The sequence below is a fragment of the Copadichromis virginalis genome, linkage group LG7 (genome assembly GCF_057382275.1).
Source record: "Copadichromis virginalis isolate Kocher_CV1m ecotype Utaka linkage group LG7, C_Virginalis_male_GT1.1, whole genome shotgun sequence".
In the NCBI taxonomy this organism is placed as follows: domain Eukaryota; kingdom Metazoa; phylum Chordata; class Actinopteri; order Cichliformes; family Cichlidae; genus Copadichromis; species Copadichromis virginalis.
The window spans coordinates 58,677,777-58,703,050 of NC_140624.1; the positions used below are offsets into that span (position 1 = coordinate 58,677,777).

Here is a 25,274-nt window from a genome sequence, read left to right on the forward strand (position 1 = left end):
TTGCTTCTTCGACTTGACCCACGATTAGCTCTGCACCATCGCTCTGCTGTTTCCTCTCTCCTCATGCTTCTCCTTCGTGCGTCCTGTCCTCAAATATAATCCAACCTGCCTCCTTGTTTCCTCCTTGACTTGTATTCGCAAAATTTCCAGTTAAATTAAGAGTAATCCAGAAAAGTTTTCCTGCTTCAAAAGCTCTTCCAGTTGCCTGTCTTCTTGTCCTCCTTCAAATGTGCATTTTATGAATTTGTATTTATTTGACTTCATATTGCCATGACAACATAACACAGAGCATCATGGTAGATTAAAGCAGGTGGTTCTGTCCGCTACAGAAATGCTGATAAACTCAATTTATTTGAGTTGTCTTAACTTAGAAAAACTAAGTAAGATGGAAGTTTTTCTTCTCAGTGTGGAAGGATGAAAGATGTGTTTTGAAAATGCCACGTCACTACCGTCCTCCTCCCTAGCACGGATCAGTCCGCATGTTCATGGTGCCAGCATTTTTTATGGAATATGTTGAGCAAACCTAGAAAAGCGTCAGCTCAAGGGATTATTGTTGTCATTGCTGTGGATCTTTACCTGATACACTGACTTGGTGAGTAAATGTTTACTCTTATTCAAACTGATTTTGTGGCTTCTCTTAGTTTAGCACCAGGTTTATAATCGTGCTAGCTAGTTAGTGTTAGCCTAGCGTTGCTGCTGCGGCTAGGCTCATGTTACTTAAAAATTAACACCACAGCCTTAAAAACCTTATATAAAAATATGTCTGTGAAATTTTCTGTTGATTGTTTGAAATAAAAAAGTGAGATAAGAGCCCAGACAAAATTCTTCGGGGGGGTGAAAACAATAAGCCAGGAGTTAGCTGTGCTTGCGGACTCTTATCAAGCCTTGACCTCCCGGTCAGCTGGGTAACAGAGCTCTCCGAAAACGTGGAAGCACTTTTGCAAATATGTGATATTTTGATAAATTAAGTAGATATTTGAGCATTACACAGCTACATTCTCCACTGAAAATATCTTAAAAGGTTATTTTGTGACCCAGAAAGGGTAATCTAGGGGAAAGGAGGATCGCATATGTCGGCCATGGTTGTCGGAGCCTGTGCGTACTTGTAAGCTCGCCAATGGCGGAGGAGCGCGGCTTATTGCTTTTTCTGGGTCACAAAATCAACTTTTAAGATATTTTCAGGCGAGAATGTAGCTGTCGAAAGTTCAAATATCTGCTCGATTTATCAAGACATCACATATTTGCAAAAATGCCCCGACGTTTTCTGAGATGTCCATTTTTTTCATGCTTTGTGGCACCTTGAACATCTGTGGCATCTATTAATGTCAAATCTAGCCTTTATTTAACAACATAAGCAAACTCTATGTTACAATGATTGCACAGCCATTAAGGATCAAATCGGTTTCTGAAAAATGTTCTGTTTTTTCTCCCTCTGCTTGCTTCTTACTGTCTTTGAGGCTCGGGACCAGCACTCCTGCTGTTGGACAGAAAGACATCAACTCAGTGGTAAGTATTTTGGTTTTCCAATATATTAGCAACTGTCAGTGACATTTATATTAATCAGGCTGAACTTTAATCATACTTTAGATCAGCCTGTTTTACTTATTGTTTTATTTGTTTTTTGGTTTGGGGAAGTTGTTTCTTTACTGATCTTTTCCTGTCTTCTGTTATTAGACTTGAGATATGACTGCACTAGGCTGTTGCTGGTGACTCCAGTTAATTCTACAAGACATGCTGTGTAAGTAAACAAACAACAACAGTTTGGTCTGCATTTCTTGAAAGATCACATCCCCCAAACTTAGTTTAGAGGGTCTACACTGAATATAGTGAAGTCTGCAAGTTTTCTAACAGCAAAATTTGTTTTGTGCCCAAATCATTTTGCACATCATTAGAATGAAAGTTATTGGCCATGTTTGCATAGCCCTTTTTAAAATGATGCTTTCATGACATTATTGTGTGTCGGGTGGGGGTCAGGGCTATCCAGACTGACAATTGGGACATTGAATGTCACCTCTCCGGTGGGGAAGGAGCCTGAGATTGTCCAAATTGGAGTCTGTTTTATACCAAATGCAGAAAAAAATGTTTTAAGAAAGCAATTAAGTTCATGTTCCAAAAAATATGATTGTTTGCTTGCAGGACACCAGGAGAGATGAGTCCTCCGTCACAGATGGTGTGGTCAGTGAAGATGGTCGCCTGCAGGTTCAAGCTCACTGCATCTCCAACCCACATCCACTGCCACTGTACTTAAGGGAAGTTAAAGACTTTCTTCTGCACCTACATTTGGATCACCTCGATCCATGATAGTCATTCAGGCAGTAATGCCTGGACTGGAAACAAGCCATCCTTAAAATATTACAACATTCCAGCTCATGTGTTGGAATGCAAAACAAATGTGTTGTTTAAATTAGAGACTGCACTTGTGACAGAACAACAAATATTTTATTTTGATTATATAAGTAATGTAAGTACAAAACAAAGTTGTGGTAGGCCTAAACTTATTTTCAGAATAATTACATCTGCGACCTTGTTTCATTGTAAGATTATAACAGTGATGGCAATATAATTGTTTGTTGTTCAGCAGAACAGTGTCCAGTATGTTGGCTGTTATACTTTGTTGTGTTTGAAAATAAAAGTTGGTCTGATTTTAACATCAAGACAAAAAGTGTTGTTAATTATTTTTAATCATATTCAGGTTACCACAAATTGTTTTTTCATTTAGTTGAACTTGAAATGTTTGTCAGTAAGTAAACAATTAGCACTGTACAGTCAGAAATATCAAGTTATTCTTAATACTGCAGACTTGCACTGTATAAGTTGTCCTAACAGTCATCTTAAGTAAGCTTTACTTAGTTTTTTTGAGGCAATGAGTTTCCTTAATTTTTTTGAGTTCTGGGAACTAACAAGGCTTTACAGTGTACTCAAAATGAGTAAGTTGCCCTAACTTGGTCAACTTACGTAAACTTGATCCAATTTTCTTGAGTTCTGGGAACAAATGAGCTTGTACAGAGTACTCAAAATAAATAAGTTGTCCTAATTTAGTCATTTTTAGCTAAGCTTTACTCAATTTTTTTGAGGCAACGAGTTTCCTCAATTATTTTGAGTTCTAACTAATTAGATTTTACAGTGTGTAAGAGCAGGAATTTAACTACAAACTCTCATAGTTCCCGTCAGTATCATTCATTCTGCTCTGCCTCAATGGTCACAGTGGCTAGTTTAAGTACGTTTGCCCCATAGAAATCCACTGATGTTCAGTGAGTCCCTTTGATACATGTTTAGACCTTCATAATTTTCAGGGTGCATGAGTGTTACATCTCCATCTCATCCTAAACATTTTACCAACATGTAAAAGGCATACGTCCACAAGATTTTGATTTTTTTAATTGAAACTTGTTTTATTCTGAATAAATGTGTGAGATGGCCCTCGGGCCTCTAAATCCACGTCCAGGTTTGGGTGACTACTTGGATTAGGGGAGTATTATTTAGAGCAATGTTTGTCACTTTGGTTAATTGCTAAACTCAGGCCGTTTTTGTTCAGTCTTTTTCTAACTGAACTTTCACATTTAACATGCTAACTGAAGCCTGTAGAGTCTGAGCTGTAGCTCTTTTATTTTCTGTATTGTACAGTCTGACTTAGGGGTGGATTTGCTGGGATTGGTGACTGTGTTGCATGTTTTGAATAATCTTCTTCAGAGTAGACTTTTGGTGTAAGCTGATAGTGAATGAAGAAAACTATAAAAAGCTGCTGTGGTTTTAATTTTCCAAGAGAGGTAATGCACATAATGCAGAGACAAGCGCACGGGGGATATCCAAATTCTAGGAAGGCAGCCTGCTGCTGTACACGGGCGGATTCTTCTCAGTCAGAGTTCTTAACAACTTGACTGTTTTCTCCAACCACACAAAGAGTGCTGTTTCCATTCTGGGAAGTCTACTCATTGGTGTAGGCAGCTCTTCAAATTATAAGTAGCTATATATGAGCAGCTATATTAGCTTTGACTTATCATGTGTTAAATATTATACTTTCCTGGTTTAAAATTTATGATGGCTCAAAATTCAAACCTTACAAATTAAAACCCTGAATCATCACCACCTGTGTGAACTACAAGGGTGCCATCCTTTTTCTTTTCAATCCATTAAGTACCACATTTTACACACTGAGCAAGAAAGGAAGTGAGCTCTTCATGGTGACCCCAGAAATGTTAATGTATCACTTTCTAGCATACTACTGACACTGCTCGACATCTTCTTTTCTTTTTTTTGCGTGTCCCGTTTGGTTCTTTTGCCATCAGAATTATTGTGTAAAGACAAAGAAAGATGCCCAACAGATTTACTTTACCAAATGGACCATCCCAGCCTTGCCTTAATGATCTATTTGATTCACCTTTGCTTTTATTGTTTATTTTGTTTTATTTTCACTTGCTAAACATGGGACAGATTTGACTGCGGGAAAGAAAACGGAGAAAGAAAGAGGGAAAGAAAAACAGCGGGGAAGAGGAACGTGATAAAGGACAAAAAAGAAAAACAAACAGACAAAAAAATACATATATCAATCACCTGGATCACCTGTCAGGAAAGAAAAAAGAGAAAACGAGCAAAAAAAAAGAGCAATATAATAAATAACATCATCGCGATGATCTATGTGAATATAACAGTAAATACTAAATATTGAATATTATTGTGCAGCACGTAAGATCGACAGCACACAGTGTGCTTTGAGGTAGGAGCCAGAGTGACAGGGGGGGGTCACTGCTCGACATCTCACAGTACAGTATAAGAGTCCCGCCACAAGGAGACACTAAAGGCTTTCAAACCAACAGTCTCTGCTTCCAAAGTGGCGCCAGCCGTCACCACTGATCATCGTACTTATGTAACATAGACTGTGGATGCATGTTTAAGTTGATACATCACTTAAAGCCACCACTGTTCAGGCATCACATCTGTCCATTAGGTTTCCCTTTCATACTCAACATTTTTATCCCTGGGTACTAACTTTTTTGTTTTTGCTGACTGTTTATTTATTTGTTTGTTTGTCTAACGCTCTTGTTGCACTGCTAAATAGGCAGTAGCCAACATGATTTATAAAGGGATTATAAAATCTAAGAAATTACTGCATTATTTTACTCTTATTAAACTCACTTTCCTAAAAACTGATTGCAGCTTCTACTTTGTTTAGTCAATGTTATGTCTCTAAATTATTTCATATCATTCATGGGAGATATGCTTGACAAATGATAAGTTAACAAGTCACTGCTTCCAGCTTAATCAATTCATTGGGGCAACCTGCGTGTTGTGCTGCATTGTCTGATTTGGTCATAGTGTGTAAACACCTCTAGAGGCCACTGTTGTATAGCTGCTGCAAACTGAACGTGCCCGTACCAGAGGTTATACTTAAAATGGCAGCTGCCAGGAAGTCTCTTTGGACATTTGTGTTCACCCTTTATGAAATAGATATGTTGTATTACAAGGTACTAATGCACCCTTGCATTGGTAAAATAAATTCTACTAGAATAGCTGATACTCCCTTACAGAAGATTTATTTTGACCTTTCTAAAGCCTTCTTTAAAAATTAGAAAATAAAATGAAAACAGGCATATCAAAAAAAGCCTACTAGAAATACTACTCTGCATTACATCCTAACACTTGGCTAAATCCTAATATGTAATTCTGGTTTAATAGTTTATTTCACTAAATGTGATTATGCACTAAAAAAGAACATGTTGGGTTTACTTAATTCAATAGTGGACACTGGTTGCACACAGATGTTTTGCTTTGGCAGGAGCTTAAACAACTGAGGTGAAGTTATTCATATTCAATAAACCTGTGCAATTTGTGTTGATAAAATATGATTGAAACATGTTTTGGTGAAGTAATTTGAGCTCCTGGATATTTTAATTCTTCACAAATTTCACACTTTATTCCAACACTATTCAGTGACTTTTACCCAAATACTATTTGGTCACTGAAGTACTATGTTATCTTCAAATGACATGTTGGTATTATATTCTAAATACACAATTTTCCAGTGAAGGCCTTACAACAGATTGTATTGTTCTCTTCCAAGATGGTTGCCAGCATCCACTAGTAACCTTTCAAAACAAAAACAGTAATTTCACTATAGTGACAGTAGGTGAATCAGCGGTCTGAAACACACGGCCCGGGGCCGACTTGCGTGAGGCCCACATCACCCCTACTTGCCACCCGTACTGTTGACGTGAGGAAATATTGTGCATTTTGGTCCTTGAAGTTAGTTTTTGTTACGGGGGATTTTGTTGTTGAGTGCAATGTGAAAATAACTTCTATAAAAAGCAAAAAATGATTTAATATGAAGGCAATATGAGCAGAGAGTAAAACCATGTTGAGGGATTGGCTGTGTTAGTTCAGTGAGAGTTATTTGTAAAGAAAACAATTTTCACTAGTAGACATAAATGTACACTTATGTCTGCATTTTTATTTTGTTAAATAAAACAAAAATTATAGCAAAGTGCTGCCACATGTCTGAGTGCCAATTCTTTTTTTATTCAATGAAAGGTTTTAGTTAATTAAGATTGAGGAAAAAGAATTTGCATTCACATTTGCAGTTTTGCCTTGTTATACAATATTTGAAAATTAAAACAAAACACTACATTTTCTGAAATATTAGTGAGTTTTTTCTTGTTTAAAGACAAACGTTTTTATACTACTTGAACACTAAAGTGACCCTCCAATGTGATGACAGTGCCAGCAGTGGCCCACAGCTCATTTAATGCTTTCTCCTAATTGGCTCATAATGGTCTCTCATATGTATGAACTATGTAGGCTATCTCTATTTTAAAATAATGGGTGGGCAATGAGAGCATCTCCTCGATGTGTACAACAGGACAACAGGGAATACAGAGAACTGACTGAGGACTTTGTCAACTGGTGCCAGCAGAACCACTTCCAGATCAACACTCCGAAAACCAAGGAGCAGGTAGTGGACTCCACCTACACCAGTGAACATCCAGAGAATGGGCATTAAGATAGCTGACTCATATAAGTGATCTGATTAATAAACGGATCTGGAGTAACAACAGAGTGTACATCTACACAAAAGGATAAAGACGGTTGTATTTGCAACAGAGAAGTCTTTTGGAAGGGAGCAGGGAGAGCTCCTGAAGACCTCAGACGCTGTGGTGGTATTGTCCATGTTTTATGGTGTGGTCTGCTGGGGATAGGAAGAAACTGAACAGGTTCATCAAGAAAACTAGCTCTGTTCTGGGATGTCCTCTTGACCCAGTGGAGGTAGTTATCCCTGTCAGATAACAGCTCCCACCCCATACAGGTCACCCTTCAGTGACAGGCCGTGTTCCAAGTGGACATTTTGGAGGCCTTTCCCTCCAGCTGCTGTCAGACTGTACACTGCACAACAGCAATGAATGTACACCACATATTCACACACTGGGGTCTTTGCATATATCAGTGTGCAATACCTGTTAATACCTATTAACACCCAACCACTGCACTATGAAATGACCACGCCAAGCAAACAAACAATGTTTGGGTGCTGCAGATGGAAACGGACCATAGCTTCATGGTGAAATTCCTCACAAAGAGCAGAATCTACCTTGTCCTTTAAAGTTTTTATGGCCACCACTTGGGTCTGCTCACCAGGTACTGTGCCATATAGGTGGCCCTTGTACACCTTGCCAAACCGGTCCTCACCGAGCCCCTCCATAAATCGCACTGCTGACATGTTAATCTCACGCAGCTTCGCCTGCAGCCATGAAACAATAAATACATGTCACCAAAGACTCTGGCCACCAGAATTCAACAATACTTAAACAAATGTATGTAAATCACATTTACTGTGACCATATTTAATGTTACCTTGTTATTATTATTGCTACCTGTTGTTTTTGATGATTCAGGGGCGACAGCTCCGTGTCCTGGGAGGGTGAGCTGCTGAGCTGGGAACGAGGTGGTGTGTCATTTGAAGCCTTATGTTTATTGCGACACAAGCAAACCAGAAAGAAGAGGCAAGCGATAACCAATGGGATGGCAACTGCAGGTATTAAAATAAACAGGATCTCCTTCCTGGGGTTTTCTTGTGTTTCATTCTTCTTCTAATAGTAATCTGTATTATTACATCATATATAAGTATATGTATGTATGTAGATATATATAGATAGATGGCTATGGATATAGATAAATAGACTTACATATATAAGTACTTATCTATTTCTTAGTCTATATTTCTTCTATTTTTGCATAGCATTATTGCTGTTAGGTATGCTGTGTGTGTTCATTTGTTCCTGCCTTGTGTACTCTGCTGCAGTAACAATTTGAATTTCCCAACTCTGGGACTAACAAAGGTTTTCTTATCTGAAATGTATCTAAACCCAGCTGATATCTGGCTACATTTTCTGCTGAGCATCCAAATCACACTGAAGTTTACACACTGTATAATGCCTGATTTCTTGTAAATATTTAGCGATGGCCTTATGAAATATATTTTGATAAAATGTTTATCAGGCCACAGTGAACAATGGAAAATAAACAAAATTAAAACAAATAATTAAAAACACTGAAAAACACTCAAAAATATATTTTTTTAGAGATGTCTTAACCTGGTTATGCTGTACCATCCAGACGTGTATGTGCGCCGGACCCGCGTGATTTGAGACTTCCTGCCATCTTTAGCAGGTAATAAACTCCCGCCAAAGCAAAAAGTTGCTCTGAGTGAATTCAGTCGTTGTTAATGAGTAAATTTTTAGTGTTTTTATTTGGATTGTTTTCTGGTTGTTTGTTGCACACGGACATGTTCACAGACGTGTTTTCGTGAGCAACACTGTTCATACTCCGAGACCGTAGCGGGAAACTGTTGGTTGCCTAGCAGCAGTTAACGAAAAGACCGGAAGTGACTGTGCTTCAACTAGAAAACTTTTGCGTTTATCCTCTTTTTCCCGAGTATCAGACAAACTCGTTTAGCAGCGTGCTTTACCTTTGAGTTAGCTGAACTTCTGGTGGTTTGTTGGTGGATTTAAGGAGGTTAAATTGATGAAAAAAAGTTATCTTTCAGCTAGCTCTTGTTGCGCAGATACAGCAATGCATGATGGGAAATTCTCCCGGTATTTGTAAAGCTAAATAACCTTATGGGGCTCTGTTGGAAACTGCTTCATGTGTATATATAAATAGTGTGTAGTCCCAGCTTCCTACAGGCTGTGTTTGTGTTGATTTTGAGATTGTGAGCACCGTGAGTGTGCAGGGTTTGTGTGTGAAAGACCACGCCATACGTGAGCTAAAGAATTCATACTTACCTGGTAGGAGAGATACCATGATCACGAAGGTGGTTCTCTCAGGCCGAGGCTCAGCCATTGCACTCTGGCTTTGCTGACAGCCTGCGAATTCCCCAAATGTGGGAATCTCGACTACATAATTTCTGGTAGTGGGGACTGCGTTCGCGCTCTCCCCTCATCATATGTTGAAAGAAAAATGAGTGGGAATGTTTGCGCTTATTTTCAATGACGACGTCATGCAATCTTCTGGCTTCCTAACTACAGTTTTATCAGTGAGTCCAGGGTAAGCAGGAGAGGAGGAGGGGATGCTGTCTTATTTAAAAAAGTCTGTGCAGCATTTGGGAGGCCTGTAAACATTAACAAACACAACTTTGGATGGGGCCTTCAGCTGTAAAGCCACATATTCAAAAGACTGAAAACTTCCAGGAGACAGCTGCTTACATTGAAATGATTCATTAATGACCTCAGTGAACTGCTGTCTGTGATCTGTGTTGATTTCGACTGTGTAATTATTGTTGGGGATTTTAACATCCATGTGGACAACCCTCAGGACAAAGGGACTAAAGACCTGAGTAACACTCTGGGCAACTTTGGGCTGACTCAGCATGTAACAGAGGCCACACATAATAGAGGACACACTCTTGACCTACTGATCTCCAAGCCTGAGCATTTCAAACATTGCTGTGTCTGATGTGGGCTTATCTGATCATTACTGTGTTTTCTTTGAAAGTAAAATCTCAGCCCACACAAATATATCAACAGCAGTGATCACAAAACGGTGTATAACTGAAGACAGTAGTGAGATCTTTAACCAGGTCTTCCCATTAACACCTGACCTGTCCAAAGGTTCAGTCAATGAGCTCGTCAATAGCTTTAAGGCAAAACTGTTAAATGTAATGGATACTATTGCCCCCATTAAGGTGAAGGTTATCTCTGGAAGGAAAAAGTCTCCATGGAGAAACTCCACACTAGTGAAAAATGAAAAAAGAGAGTGTAGGAAAGCTGAGCGCAGATGGAGAAAAACAAACCTCCAGGTTCACTATGACATCTATAAAGAGAAACTTCACAATTATAATTTACAACTGAGGAGTGCAAGAAGGTCCTACTTCTCTGACATCATCACTAAAAACAGCCATAATGCTCGGGTCTTATTTTCTACAGTTGACAGGCTAACAAACCCTCCTGTGCCAGTGGCAGCTGAACTTCATTCAACCATGGCCTGCAATGACTTTGCCAAATTCTTCACAGACAAAATCCAAAAGATTAGACAAGCAGTTGGTACATCAACAGCAGATCCAGGATATGTACTGTGTCCACTGAAAAACTGTTTAAACACCATCAAAGAGTTTCACCCGATTAACAGCAAAGACCTGGAGGACATCTTAGGTCAACTGAACTCCTCCTCTTGCTGTTTAGATGTCCTGCCAACAAGTTTTTTCAAAAAGGTCTCAAAGACTTTAGAGTCAGACCTGTTACAGATCGTCGACTTTTCCTTAATGTCAGGTGTGTTTCCAGAACCACTAAAAACTGCTGTAATCAAACCTATACTGAAAAAGGACAATCTTGACAAGACACAAATGAACAACTACAGGCCGATCTCAAATCTCCCGTTTTTAAGTAAGATCATTGAAAAAGCAGTTTCTCAACTTACATTAACTACTGATCTTATCTATTTCTGATTTTATCTGTTTTGATTTTATATACTGTTTTGTTTGTTTGTTAATTAGTTAAGCTTAAATTTCAAAACTTACATTAACTACTGATTTTATCTACTGTTCTGATTTTATCTGTTTTGATTTTACATACTGCTTTGTTTGTTTGTTTGTTTGTTAAGTGGGTTAGAGCTCTGGGTAGCTCCCCAGCTGGGTCTAGACTGGGTCTAGAGAGTATTTTAAATTCAGGGAATTTAAAATAGAAAGTAGCTCGTCCACAGAAGGACTGGTAGCTCCCCTTACGATAAGGGTTCAGATCGCGCGAACAGGTGTGAAATGTGTGTGTTTAGTTAGTTTGTTTGTTTGCTTGTTTTAATCAATTTTAAATCATACTTTTTATTTGTTTTTGTTTCTAATGTCTCTGTAAAGCACTTTGAATCACCTTGTTGTTGAATTGTGCTATACAAATAAATTTGCCTTGCCTTGCCTTTGTTCAAAATCACTACCCTTTCAGCTTGTTCGTGGCCACCAACAGATTAGGTCTGTTATTTTCATGTTTATTTTGCCATTTTATCTGCATAAAGCTTTTAAGTAACTTCAGTTCTTTTCATAAATATAAAATAATTATTACTTTTTACATTTTTAACCCTTTAAACACCAGTTTGTTTGTCCACTGCGACTAGCTGGAAGACAACCTCAAATCTTGCAATTTTATATAATTGAGTTGCTACTGAAATTTCTTGTATTATTAATAGTAGAGTATGGGTCATGTAATTGATTCACATCAACATTGATTATAATGCATTGTTATTTTTGTGCAGAGAGAGCAAAAACATGAAAACTCCCTCTCAGCTTGTTCGTGGCCAAAAATGGCCACCCCTTGTTTACAACTACAAAATGCTATAAAATTCATATATATTAAGAAAAATTTCCACTTTTTTTTACTTGATTTTTTAGATTAGCATCAGTGCTGTTCATGAAAATCAAAATTTCATTCAAATTCAGAATTCTAACCCTTTAAATACCAGTTAGATCACATAATCCTAGGAACTCATAAATGGAAAAAATCACAAAACCCCAATTTTTTTCCAAATAAAACATGCAAACTGAATTATTTTCTAACCATGATGGAGGTTAGATGCATAGCAATAATTAAAAGTATCAATGAGTTTTATGTATCTTTGTTTTTTTGTGTGCAGTAACAGAAAAACAAAAAAACTCCCTCTCAGCTTGTTCGTGGCCAAAAATGGCCACCCCTGTTTACGTTTACAAAATACTATAAAATTAATATATATTAAAACATTTTTCTACTTTCATTGACTTGACATTTCACACCTGAGCCTCAACTCTCGTGGCCTGGTACCAAAGGACTCACGGACCGGGGGTTGGGGACCGCTGATCCAGATGAAGACGTGAGCCAAAGATCCTTTAAGTTTCATCTGATGAACTTACCTTTTCCTACATATGAAAAATGATGTGGTGTGAAGTAAATCGGGTTTGTATATATGTAGCCTCAGATGAGCATGAAATTTCATTTTTGACCTGCTTAATAGCAGTCTCAAATATTAAAGTCTTGGTGTTACAAAATCAATTGACATGTGCAGCAGCTGAAATATGACACCAAAGGCCACTCTTAATACAGACAGAAGTCGGGTAGTCAAAAATCTCTTATTCTGCTTTTTGTAGTCTGAACTTCTTGAGTGGACAGCCAACAATCCTACAAATAGACTAGAGGATGTGCTTGAAATGTTTGTTAAAACAAATAACTGGACCTTACTTGTTAAGCTCAATGTTCTGACTGTCACATGGAGTCTTTCAGGTTGTTTTACGTTTACTATCACAAATGAATGTTTTTTTCCCCTAATGAATATACATTTTAGGTCTAAAGTGTCTAAAATCTGCAGTTTTGGAATTTTTCATGTGGATAACAAAATTAAAAAACAGAAAAAAAACACTCCAAAAAAAAAACAAGTGATACATGTCACGAAGGACTGACATAATTTGATTCATAAGACTTTATTTGATATTCACACACACCATATTAACGGTTTCAGATAGTTCATCAGCCATATTGATCAGTCTAAGGCAGGTGGTTTTGTATGCTGAATAAAAATCCTGTCGACAAACGTCAAATGTTACGTACGGTTCAAAATGACTCCCGTACAAGACTGTAGTAAGGTCTACTATTGACCAGTAAGAAACCACCACACTCACACTGCAATGGGGTCCACAAGATTTAGTTTTCTTCCTCCAAGTCAGACTACAGGCTGAGGACACAACTCCGGCCTGGAATCCAAGGCCCAAAGCCATGAACTTCTTCTTTTTGCATGTTGTTGTAAGTTAAAATCCTAATAAAACATCTAATTATATATTTACCTGCTGACTGCAAAACAGCCACCACACCTCCGGCTGTCACTTCTCCTCCATTAGAAGCTGCAGCAGACGACATCATGCCTGCAGCGCAGGAGCCTGCAGCTATTCCAGCTGAGTTGAAACCTGCAGCTCCCAGAAGAGCAGGAGCAGTGACTACAGCACCTACTGCAGGAAGACAAGACATGTATCAGACATGGATCGGGCTTTGATTCAAATTAGTTAAAGATAAATAAACTGCTTACTTGCTCCTGCAGCAGTACACACAGCTGTCACTATAACACAACATAAGAACACACATTAACATCTAACTGGGCCATAGCTCAGCACACAGCTGATCAAGGATTTAGATCAAGTAACTGAGCTACAGAGAAGACGGGGAGGCTCTACGCTACGATGGAGTTTTAGAGCCACAAGAAAAAAGTTGTTGATATGGACATTACTGTTCCACAACAAACTGCTATAATTACTGTTTCTGCTACAAAATTCCTTATTTAGATGAGTTAGTGAAACAAATTGATCAGCCATTGTGTGATACAACATTCAACTTCTTTATTACACGAGGATGTAACCATCGATAACCTTGCATCTGTCCATTAGATCGTGGCTCAAGAGTTGGCAGTTTGTCTTGTAATTGGAAGGTTGCCGGTTCAAGCCACGGCTCGGACAGTCTTGGTCGTTGTGTCCTTGGGCAAGACACTTCACCTACCGCCTACTAGTAGAGGCCAGAGGGCCCGATGGCGTGATATGGCAGCCTCGCTTCTGTCGGCCTGCCTCAGGGCAGCTGTGGCTACAACTGTAGCTTGCCTCCACTAGTGTGTGAATGTGAGAGTGAATGAATAGTGGAATTGTAAAGTGCTTTGAGGGTCTTGAAAAGCGCTATATAAATGCAATCCATTATTATTATTACCAGCCCTTTTTTTGGTACAACCTAATACTTATCACCACACTGCGTTTATGAGCTAAAAACTTTAAAAGCATTTTAAAGTTGTGTTCTGGTTATTTTAGCTCATGTTTCCTTCTTGCTAAAACCAATTCTGAAGTACGGTTTCACCAACTCAGATGATATACAGTAGCAACCATGGCAGCTTGCCTTGAGACAGCTGTAATCTCCACATTTTGACTTTATTCTCAAAATGATCGATAATACCTTTCTTAACTTTGCCCTAATACTACATCGTATTATCCTCACTGCAGCACAGTTACATGTAATTGTTTCAGGAAGAAACACTTGGTTACTGATCATCAGGATGCTTCACAATGAATACATGTATTGATATGTATTTATGAGTTTTAGAGACAAAAATAAATAAATAAGCAAATAGGTTTGTTACCTGCCCGGCTGTGATGGCTAAGGCTGTCACTGAAACACAAGAAAGAAAATAAAAGATCTCACCACAGCTCAGTCTGGAATAATTAAGACATTTTCTGTAATGCTAGAATCATCAACTCATATAATGTAGAGATGATCTGAAAAAGGCAGCTGTACTCACACTGTATATACATAACACTATTTATACCAATTCCATGTGCAATACTCAACTGTATATACATAACACTATTTATTACATATTACTTACGTCTTGTATATTGTACATTTTATATATATATATGTTTTTCCTCATGTTAATATTGTCCATATGTACATAGCGCTGCAGAACTGTACCCCCCCCCCCCCCCCCCCCCCCCCAGCATGTTTACACTGAGTATGAGATGCTCTGTACAACTGTATAGTGACAATAAAGGCATTCTATTCTATTCTATTCTATTCTATTCTATTCTATAGACCCATTGTTCCACTCAGGATGAGGAACCTAAGATTGGACTGTGTCTTAAACAGAAGTGAGCATCAGCTGTTACTTCCTGGATAATGAAACTGAATGGGCGTCACTGGGTCTATGAAGTAAATAAACTTCCTTTAGTCATCATAGAACAAGTGATTGTGAGGCTGGATCTCAGGAGGTTTGACATAGTTATTTATTTTATTTATTTTATGTTTTTTATTATGTATTTCACACACATGTGTTATTTCAAGGATTGTTCTTTCTATTTTAATCCTTATGTTAAATCAACTGCTTAAAATAAACACAAACAAAAAGGAGGTTATGATACGGAGCGTGTTTGAATGTTATTTGGGTCACTGAAAATGTGTCTGCATTATGTGTGTCCATTCTTTGGGGTGTGGTATGCAACAGAAGAAAGACCGCAGGTACCAATTAGTGTAGAATTTCCTCACATACTTGAGTCATACCTTGATTCTGGTTTAATCTTGTTAAGAAAAATAGTGAGAAACAGAAATGGAAATAAAATGGGTGAGTAAGGCTTATCACAGCAGACACAAGAGCAGAAGGTGAGAGGAGTTATAAAAACAACCAACGTTTGAGAAGCCCTGGACAGGAGATCCTATGAAATGGCAGCACTGGAGATCATGACAAGACACACGTTCAGGAAAGTTTATTATACTGCATTTAATCCCAGTCATTTTCAGAGAGAGATTAAAGGTTGAAGACTGATTTATAACAAGTCCCCACACAAACATAGATAAAGCACTAAAAGTGCCTCACTGACGAGCAAGAAGTGCAATAAATAACTGAGAAGTGATACATGCTGTATGGGCGTCGCACATATGACGAGTTAGGAGTGAGAACGTGTTGATCTGCAGGGAAGCAGGAGACTGTTGTTATAGAGTGGATTGAGGATTTTTATTCTTTATTTCTATTTTTCAAGACTTTGTGAATTGTCTTTTTTTAAATAACTTGGCTTACCCTTTTTGGTTTTGTTAATATTGGCAATAGTGTGAAGTACTATTGTTGGGTTAGAATATATTTATTATATAGGTCATCCAGTTAAGGTAAATGTCATGTTTTGAATTGTTAGAATCTGATGAGCATTATTTTATTTTATTTTTTGTTGTTTTGTTTTTCTGTTTTCCCCCTGAGAGATTACCACCTTAACGTGGTCAGGCGGTGTGATGGCTGCAGTTACAGCCACACAGTGGTAATATCAGTGTAGAGGCTTACACACAACACTGCATTCACATTGGTCTTTCTTTAAATATAAGGTTTAATTTACAGGATAATAAATAACTGGTTTTGGTCTCAGTTAGGTTTTTGTGTGTTTTACCCCTTTTTGTGATTTTTGTGGGCTGATCAGCCACTATTTAAGTTTCCCCCGTTGTCTTCTTTAGTGAGGTCAGTTTGTTTGAGGTATCAGTATTGGTTGTTGCTAACTTTGAGTAGAGTTCTGTTATTTTGACCTCTTTTATGGGCACATATGATTTTTTTTTTTTTGTATAATTTAACCAACTATGTTGTTGGGTTAAGTTAAAAAAAACATGGGGGGGGGGGGGGGGGGGGGGGATGACTGTACTGCAGTGGCCCTGAGAGGCCAAATGCAAACCATCAAAAAGGAAAGTTATGAGTTTAATGTTAAAATACGAGAGCGTTTCTCTCGTATCTGTCCTGATACTGCTATTTCATCTGCTATAAACAATAACCATACACTATTATTGCAATCTATACTACAGCTCAAAAGTCTGTAGAGAATTAGAAATGTCTTATTTTCTGACAACAGTAAAAATCGTTTAGAAGTTTTACTAAATTAATCAGAAGCGTAAAGAAATATAAATAATTAACGGTAACATTTATCATAAATCACAAATGAGATTTAGTGGAATATCTACTTAGTGTTGTTGAGACTCTCCAATTCTTTTTGTCTCGGTAGAGATCACGCAGAGATGTTTCCAAATTTCACACAATCCTTTTATTACCCATTTTCCTTACAGATGCATCTGGAGATCAGCACACTGCATCCTGTGCAGTCCTACTCTAAAGGCTGATCTGAAGAGTTTCACACAACAGCTACAGTTATAGTCTCTGGTCTCCAATTTCTACAGTAAATCCCCCACAATGGAAAAACACTGGTAAAGTGGCCTGGGGTGCTGACACCCTGACCCCCATCTCCTTTTAAGGTAATGTACATTGGCAATTGTCTGCCCCTCACCCTCAGTAAATCTTGCTACTGTCCTGTGTTTGGGGTTAATTGCCCCACTTCCCTGCACCCCAGTTCTTTGTTCCCATCCCAGGACTATTTTCTATTTTCTAATCTTAAATCCTATAAACAACAAAATCATACTACGACACACACTAATAAACTACATTCACTATGACCTCAATACCTATTAGACAGTCCATTATTTCTACAGTGTACTGTTATGAAAACAACAGAATGATGATGAGACACTGTGGTAAAGTCTTACAGGTATATTTGCAGATAGTTATCAATACAGGATAAACACTGTGGGCTCCAGGAGACGGGGCAGAGGTAGGGAAGGTTGTCTGGAGGCACACTCAGACACTGTCACAGAAGGTCATGGAGATCCGTAACACTGAAACGTCTGCACAGAAACAAAGAGTGAGCAACCCATCTTGCCTCAATGATTACCGCCCAGTAGCACTCACCCCCATCATCACTAAGTGCTTAGAGCGACTGGTCCTAGCACACTTCAAATCCTGTCTCCCCCCCACCCTGGACCCCCACCAATTCGCATACCGCCGGAACAGGAGCACAGAGGATGCAGTCTCCATCGCAATGCACTCTGTCCTCTCACACCTGGACAACAACAACACCTACGCCAGAATGCTGTTTATAGACTTCAGTTCAGCATTCAATACAATCCACCCCTCACAACTCATCAGGAAACTGACAGACCTGGGTATCAGTTCCCTCATCTGCAAATGGTTACTGGACTTCCTGACCAACCGCCCCCAACATGTCCGGCTGGATAACCGCTGCTCATCTACCATCACAATGAACACCGGTGTACCACAAGGCTGTGTGATGAGCCCTTTCCTCTACTCCCTCTTCACCCACGACTGCAGACCTGCTGATGGTTCCAACACCATCATTAAGTTTGCAGATGACACCACGGTGATTGGCCTCATCAGTGACAACGATGAGGCCGCCTACAGGGAGGAGGTGGATCGTCTGGCTGAGTGGTGCGACAGAAACAACCTGCTGCTTAACACCGAGAAGACCAAGGAGCTCATCGTGGACTACAGGAGGAATGCTGACCCACATCCACCCATCCACATTAAGGGGACGGCTGTGGAGCGTGTGAGCAGCTTCAAGTTCCTGGGAGTCCACATCTCCGAGGATCTCACCTGGACGACCAACTGCTCCAAGCTGGTCAAGAAGGCTCACCAGCGCCTCTTCTTCTTGAGGACTCTGAGGAAGAACCACCTGTCCTCAGACATCCTGGTGAACTTCTATCGCTGCACCATCGAGAGCATCCTGACCAACTGTATAACAGTCTGGTACGGGAACTGCTCTGCCTCGGACCGGAAGGCGTTGCAGAGGGTCGTGAAAACTGCCCAGCGCATCGCCGGAGCACCACTTCCTGCCATAAAAGACATCTACAGGAAGCGGTGTCTGAAAAGGGCTGGGAAAATCATCAAAGACCCCAGTCACCCATCACATGGACTCTTCACCCTCCTGCCCTCTGGGAGGCGCCACAGGAGCCTCCGGACTAAGACCACCAGGTACCGGAACAGCTTCTTCCCCACAGCTGTCAGACTCCTGAACTCTGCCTCCTGACATCTGACCCACGTTAAACTCATGGACTGAACATACACACACCCACAATGGACAACTGTACCCTCAAACACAATAATAACATGGACTGAACCACCACTCACAACCACTAGCACTTTATACAGCCTCTGTAGAAACTATCTACACCCTCACTTATCTTAACTGCACTACTGTATAGCTCTGTGTAAATAATCATTCTGTACATTCGATAATTTTTAATCCTACAACTGTTTACAACTTGCATAGTTCCCATTTCTGTATAGCTGTATATCCCAGATTCTGTAAAGTTATTTATTTCATATTCTGTATAGTTTTTCATATTTATATCCTGTTCATATCCTGTACATAGCTTGTACTCACTACAGCGTGTACATACTTATAGTTATAGAATATTCACAACATACTTCATACCGTGTACATTATAACATACCATAATAGACCCATTTCTGTAATATACTCACATATCTATATTATTGCTAATATATATTGTAATATATCTATATCACTAAAGCACTTCTGGATGGATGCAAACTGCATTTCGTTGCCCTGTACCTGTGCATGTGCAATGACAATAAAGTTGAATTCTATTCTATTCTATTCTATTCTATTCAATTCAAAGGCAAGAACTGATGGAAAATGTGACATGACTGTGGCATAATACGTTACCTTGGTACTGCAATGATCTGGTTGTTTAGAAGCCAGCATGAAGACCTCGCGAGGAACAGGCGAGTAATCAGCTGATTGTTCACAAGTGACTGAGGGACGGGAAGATGGAGGAGCATCCCCTAAAAAAGACAAGCACACGGACAACAACACAGGCATACACCGAAAGAGGAGAGAGAAAGAAGCAGGCCAGCAAAAGAGAGCAAGGGAACCATGACATCTACTGAGGCCCATTTTTATTTGGTACATCGTATCACCAGATGTCAGTTTGTGATGTTAGATCCCAACTTGTCAGTGAAGAAATCTTTTTCCAAAGATATCAGCACAAACCAAAATCATTGTGTGGATTAAAAAGAGCAAATTGTTGAAGTTTGTGATGGATCACTCCATTTTCTGTTTGCACTTGTCAGATGTGTTGCAGGTATATAACCATGTGATCAGTCCATACAGCAGTGATCGTTACTACAAATGGGCCCATGTATAAGTGTGTAGATATTTCCTAATACATCATGGGTGATTTAACATAAATGATTCATTAAACACACATCTGTGTAAACATTACTGATAAATTTCATGTAATATTATGTTAAAGTAAATGTAAATTATTAATTAAAAGACGACTGTTTCAATCTGACCACAAACCTTTGAGCAGTAGTGTCACGCTTATCAGTGGCTCATGGTTGCTTAAGGCCTATGTCTGTACTTGACCACAGAGGCAGAGCATCATTCAACCTGCCAGCTGCCTATCTTGGGAGCTTTTCAAGGATGACAGACTCCACTTTCTCTGCAGCAAGACAGCTCATAACTTTTTTACAGTGTCTCCCTGTCCTCAGACTTCTATATATTCTTCTGTAATAGATAACTATACACTATCATTGCAATCTACACTACAGCTCAAAGGTTTGAAGTCAGTTTTCACCTGGTTTATAACCATGTGATCTGTCCACACAGCAGTGATGGTTACTAAAAATGGGCCCATGTATATGTGTGTAGACATTTCCTAATGCATCATGGGTGATTTAACATAAATGATTCATTAAACACACATCTGTGAAAACATTTCTGATCATTTTCATGTAATATTATGTTAAAAGTAAATGTAAATTATTAATTAAAAAGACGACAGTTTGAATCTGACCACAAACCTTTGAGCAGTAGTGTGTGTTGTATGCATGTGTCTGTCTGTATCTGATCAGGATTTTGTCATCAGTGTCAACAAAACGCTCATTTTTTAGCTGTTTCTATCATCAAAAATTGAGTTGGAGTGTTTTAACACTGATGGCAATCTCTCCCTAACAAGTCCACTTTATTGCGTGCTCATTTTCTCCTATTAGTGGCTCATACGTATATAATTAGGAAACATGCATTAAGTCAGTGGTCCTCAACCTTTTTTGCGCCACGGACCGGTTTATGCCCAACAATATTTTCATGGACCGGCCTTTAAGGTGTCGCGGATAAATACAACAAAACAAAACTAGTACCGGTACCGAAAAAAAGAAGATTTATTCATAACACACTTGAAAAGACCCAGGGACACCGAGTTAACGATAAAAACGATAACAAAATAACGCTGAATACCGATAAAAACCCTGAAAACCATACATTTCACACCTGAGCCTCAACTCTCGCGGACCGGCACCAAACGACTCACGGACCGGCACCGATCCGAGGCCCGGGGGTTGGGGACCGCTGCATTAAGTGCACTAATTTCTCACACTTATCAGTGGCTCATGGTTGCTTAAGGCCTATGTCTGTACTTGACCACAGAGGCAGAGCATCATTCAACCTGCCAGCTGCCTATCTTGGGAGCTTTTCAAGGATGACAGACTCCACTTTCTCTGCAGCAAGACAGCTCATAACGTTTTTACAGTGTCTCCATGTCCTCATACTTCTATATGTTCTTCTGTAATAGATAACTATACACTATCATTGCAATCTACACTACAGCTCAAACGTTTGAAGTCAATTTTCACCTGTTTATAACCATGTGATCTGTCCACACAGCAGTGATGGTTACTAAAAATGGGCCCATGTATAAGTGTGTAGACATTTCCTAATGCATCATGGGTGATTTAACATAAATGATTCATTTAACACACATCTGTGAAAACATTTCTGATAATTTTCATGTAATATTATGTTAAAAGTAAATGTAAATTATTAATTAAAAAGACGACAGTTTGAATCTGACCACAAACTTTTGAGCAGTAGTGTGTGTTGTATGCATGTGTCTGTCTGTATCTGATCAGGATTTTGTCATCAGTGTCAACAAAACGCTCATTTTTTAGCTGTTTCTATCATCAAAATTGAGTTGGAGTGTTTTAACTCTGGTGGCAATCTCTCCCTAACAAGTCCACTTTATTGCATGCTCATTTTCTCCTATTAGTGGCTCATAGGAGTCTAACTAATGAACTGTATGCATGTTTCCTAATCTGTCACACTTATCAGTGGCTCATGGTTGCTTAAGGCCTATGTCTGTACTTGACCACAGAGGCAGAGCATCATTCAACCTGCCAGCTGCCTATCTTGGGAGCTTTTCAAGGATGACAGACTCCACTTTCTCTGCAGCAAGACAGCTCATAACTTTTTTACAGTGTCTCCCTGTCCTCAGACTTGTATATGTTCTTCTGTAATAGATAACTATACACTATCATTGCAATCAAGCTATACTACAGCTCAAACGTTTGAAGTCAATTTTCACCTGGTTTATAACCATGTGATCTGTCCACACAGGAGTGATGGTTACTAAAAATGGGCCCATGTATAAGTGTGTAGACATTTCCTAATGCATCATGGGTGATTTAACATAAATGATTCATTAAACACACATCTGTGAAAACATTTCTGATAAACTTTGCCTAATTTTATGTTATAGCAAATATAATTTTAAAATTAAAACAAGAATGTTTGAAACTGACCACAAACTTTTGAGCAGTAGTGTGTGTTGTATGCATGTGTCTGTCTGTATCTGATCAGGATTTTGTCATCAGTTTCAACAAAACGCTCATTTTTTAGCTGGTTCTATCATCAAAATTGAGTTGGAGTGTTTTAACTCTGATGGCAATCTCTCCCTAACAAGTCCACTTTATTGCGTGCTCATTTTCTCCTATTAGTGGCCCATACGTATATAATTAGGAAACATGCATTAAGTCAGTGGTCCTCAACCTTTTTTGCGCCACGGACCGGTTTATGCCCGACAATATTTTCATGGACCGGCCTTTAAGGTGTCGCGGATAAATACAACAAAATAAAACTAGTACCGGTACCGGAAAAAAAGAAGATTTATTTATGACACACTTGAAAAGACCCAGGGACACCGAGTTAACGATAAAAACGATAACAAAATAACTCTGAATACCGATAAAAACCCTGAAAACCATACATTTCACAACTGAGCCTCAACTCTCGCGGACCGGCACCTTTCCGAGGCCCGGGGGTTGGGGACCGCTGCATTAAGTGCACTAATTTCTCACACTTATCAGTGGCTCATGGTTGCTTAAGGCCTATGTCTGTACTTGACCACAGAGGCAGAGCATCATTCAACCTGCCAGCTGCCTATCTTGGGAGCTTTTCAAGGATGACAGACTCCACTTTCTCTGCAGCAAGACAGCTCATAACTTTTTTACAGTGTCTCCCTGTCCTCAGACTTCTATATATTCTTCTGTAATAGATAACTATACACTATCATTGCAATCCACACTACAGCTCAAAGGTTTGAAGTCAATTTTCACCTGGTTTATAACCATGTGATCTGTCCACACAGCAGTGATGGCTATTAAAAATGGGCCCATGTATAAGTGTGTAGACATTTCCTAATGCATCATGGGTGATTTAACATAAATGATTCATTTAACACACATCTGTGAAAACATTTCTGATAAACTTTGCCTAATTTTATGTTATAGCAAATATAATTTTAAAATTAAGACAAGAATGTTTGAATCTGACCACAAACTTTTGAGCAGTAGTGTGTGTTGTATGCATGTGTCTGTCTGTATCTGATCAGGATTTTGTCATCAGTTTCAACAAGACGCTCATTTTTTAGCTGTTTCTATCATCAAAATTGAGTTGGAGTGTTTTAACTCTGATGGCAATCTCTCCCTAACAAGTCCACTTTATTGCGTGCTCATTTTCTCCTATTAGTGGCTCATACGTATATAATTAGGAAACATGCATTAAGTCAGTGGTCCTCAACCTTTTTTGCGCCACGGACCGGTTTATGCCCAACAATATTTTCACGGACCAGCCTTTAAGGTGTCGCGGATAAATACAACAAAATAAAACTAGTACCGGTACCGGAAAAAAAGAAGATTTATTTATGACACACTTGAAAAGACCCAGGGACACCGAGTTAACGATAAAAACGATAACAAAATAACGCTGAAAACCGATAAAAACCCTGAAAACCATACATTTCACAACTGAGCCTCAACTCTCGCGGCCCGGTACCAAACGACTCACGGACCGGCACCTTTCCGAGGCCCGGGGGTTGGGGACCGCTGCATTAAGTGCACTAATTTCTCACACTTATCAGTGGCTCATGGTTGCTTAAGGCCTATGTCTGTACTTGACCACAGAGGCAGAGCATCATTCAACCTGCCAGCTGCCTATCTTGGGAGCTTTTCAAGGATGACAGACTCCACTTTCTCTGCAGCAAGACAGCTCATAACTTTTTTACAGTGTCTCCCTGTCCTCATACTTCTATATATTCTTCTGTAATAGATAACTATACACTATCATTGCAATCCACACTACAGCTCAAACGTTTGAAGTCAATTTTCACCTGGTTTATAACCATGTGATCTGTCCACACAGGAGTGATGGTTACTAAAAATGGGCCCATGTATAAGTGTGTAGACATTTCCTAATGCATCATGGGTGATTTAACATAAATGATTCATTTAACACACATCTGTGAAAACATTTCTGATCATTTTCATGTAATATTATGTTAAAAGTAAATGTAAATTATTAATTAAAAAGACGACAGTTTGAATCTGACCACAAACTTTTGAGCAGTAGTGTGTGTTGTATGCATGTGTCTGTCTGTATCTGATCAGGATTTTGTCATCAGTGTCAACAAAACGCTCATTTTTTAGCTGTGTCTGTCATCAAAAATTGAGTTGGAGTGTTTTAACACTGATGGCAATCTCTCCCTAACAAGTCCACTTTATTGCGTGCTCATTTTCTCCTATTAGTGGTTCATAGGAGTCTAACTAATGAACTGTATGCATGTTTCCTAATCTGTCACACTTATCAGTGGCTCATGGTTGCTTAAGGCCTATGTCTGTACTTGACCACAGAGGCAGAGCATCATTCAACCTGCCAGCTGCCTATCTTGGGAGCTTTTCAAGGATGACAGACTCCACTTTCTCTGCAGCAAGACAGCTCATAACTTTTTTACAGTGTCTCCCTGTCCTCAGACTTGTATATGTTCTTCTGTAATAGATAACTATACACTATCATTGCAATCTACACTACAGCTCAAACGTTTGAAGTCAATTTTCACCTGGTTTATAACCATGTGATCGGTCCACACAGCAGTGATGGCTACTAAAAATGGGCCCATGTATAAGTGTGTAGACATTTCCTAATGCATCATGGGTGATTTAACATAAATGATTCATTAAACACACATCTGTGAAAACATTTCTGATAAACTTTGCCTAATTTTATGTTATAGCAAATATAATTTTAAAATTAACACAAGAATGTTTGAAACTGACCACAAACTTTTGAGCAGTAG

At 39.0% G+C, this 25,274-nt stretch overlaps 3 long non-coding RNA genes and 1 other non-coding gene across 5 annotated transcripts; 2 read left to right on the top strand and 2 right to left on the bottom strand.

The window, feature by feature from the left end:
* Nucleotides 1-254: 254 nt before the first annotated feature.
* On the top strand, nucleotides 255-2,650 carry LOC146706334 (uncharacterized). Its single transcript, XR_014921512.1, has 3 exons — nucleotides 255-1,506; nucleotides 1,675-1,738; nucleotides 2,137-2,650. It is a non-coding gene; the product is annotated as an uncharacterized LOC146706334 (long non-coding RNA).
* Nucleotides 2,651-6,493: 3,843 nt separating this feature from the next.
* Nucleotides 6,494-8,979, bottom strand: LOC146706335 (uncharacterized). Its single transcript, XR_014921753.1, has 2 exons — nucleotides 7,863-8,979; nucleotides 6,494-7,729 (listed from the first exon to the last, which is right to left on the bottom strand). It is a non-coding gene; the product is annotated as an uncharacterized LOC146706335 (long non-coding RNA).
* A 285-nt stretch (nucleotides 8,980-9,264) lies between these two features.
* On the top strand, nucleotides 9,265-9,428 carry LOC146706336 (U1 spliceosomal RNA). Its single transcript, XR_014921785.1, has one exon. It is a non-coding gene; the product is annotated as a U1 spliceosomal RNA (small nuclear RNA).
* Nucleotides 9,429-14,255: 4,827 nt separating this feature from the next.
* LOC146706337 (uncharacterized) lies at nucleotides 14,256-20,255 on the bottom strand. Of its 2 annotated transcripts, XR_014921516.1 has the most exons (3): nucleotides 19,532-20,255; nucleotides 17,532-17,669; nucleotides 14,256-14,636 (listed from the first exon to the last, which is right to left on the bottom strand). It is a non-coding gene; the product is annotated as an uncharacterized LOC146706337 (long non-coding RNA). The 2 variants fall into 2 exon arrangements; XR_014921515.1 differs by lacking the exon at nucleotides 14,256-14,636 and having other exon boundaries at nucleotides 17,021-17,669.
* Nucleotides 20,256-25,274: the final 5,019 nt, after the last annotated feature.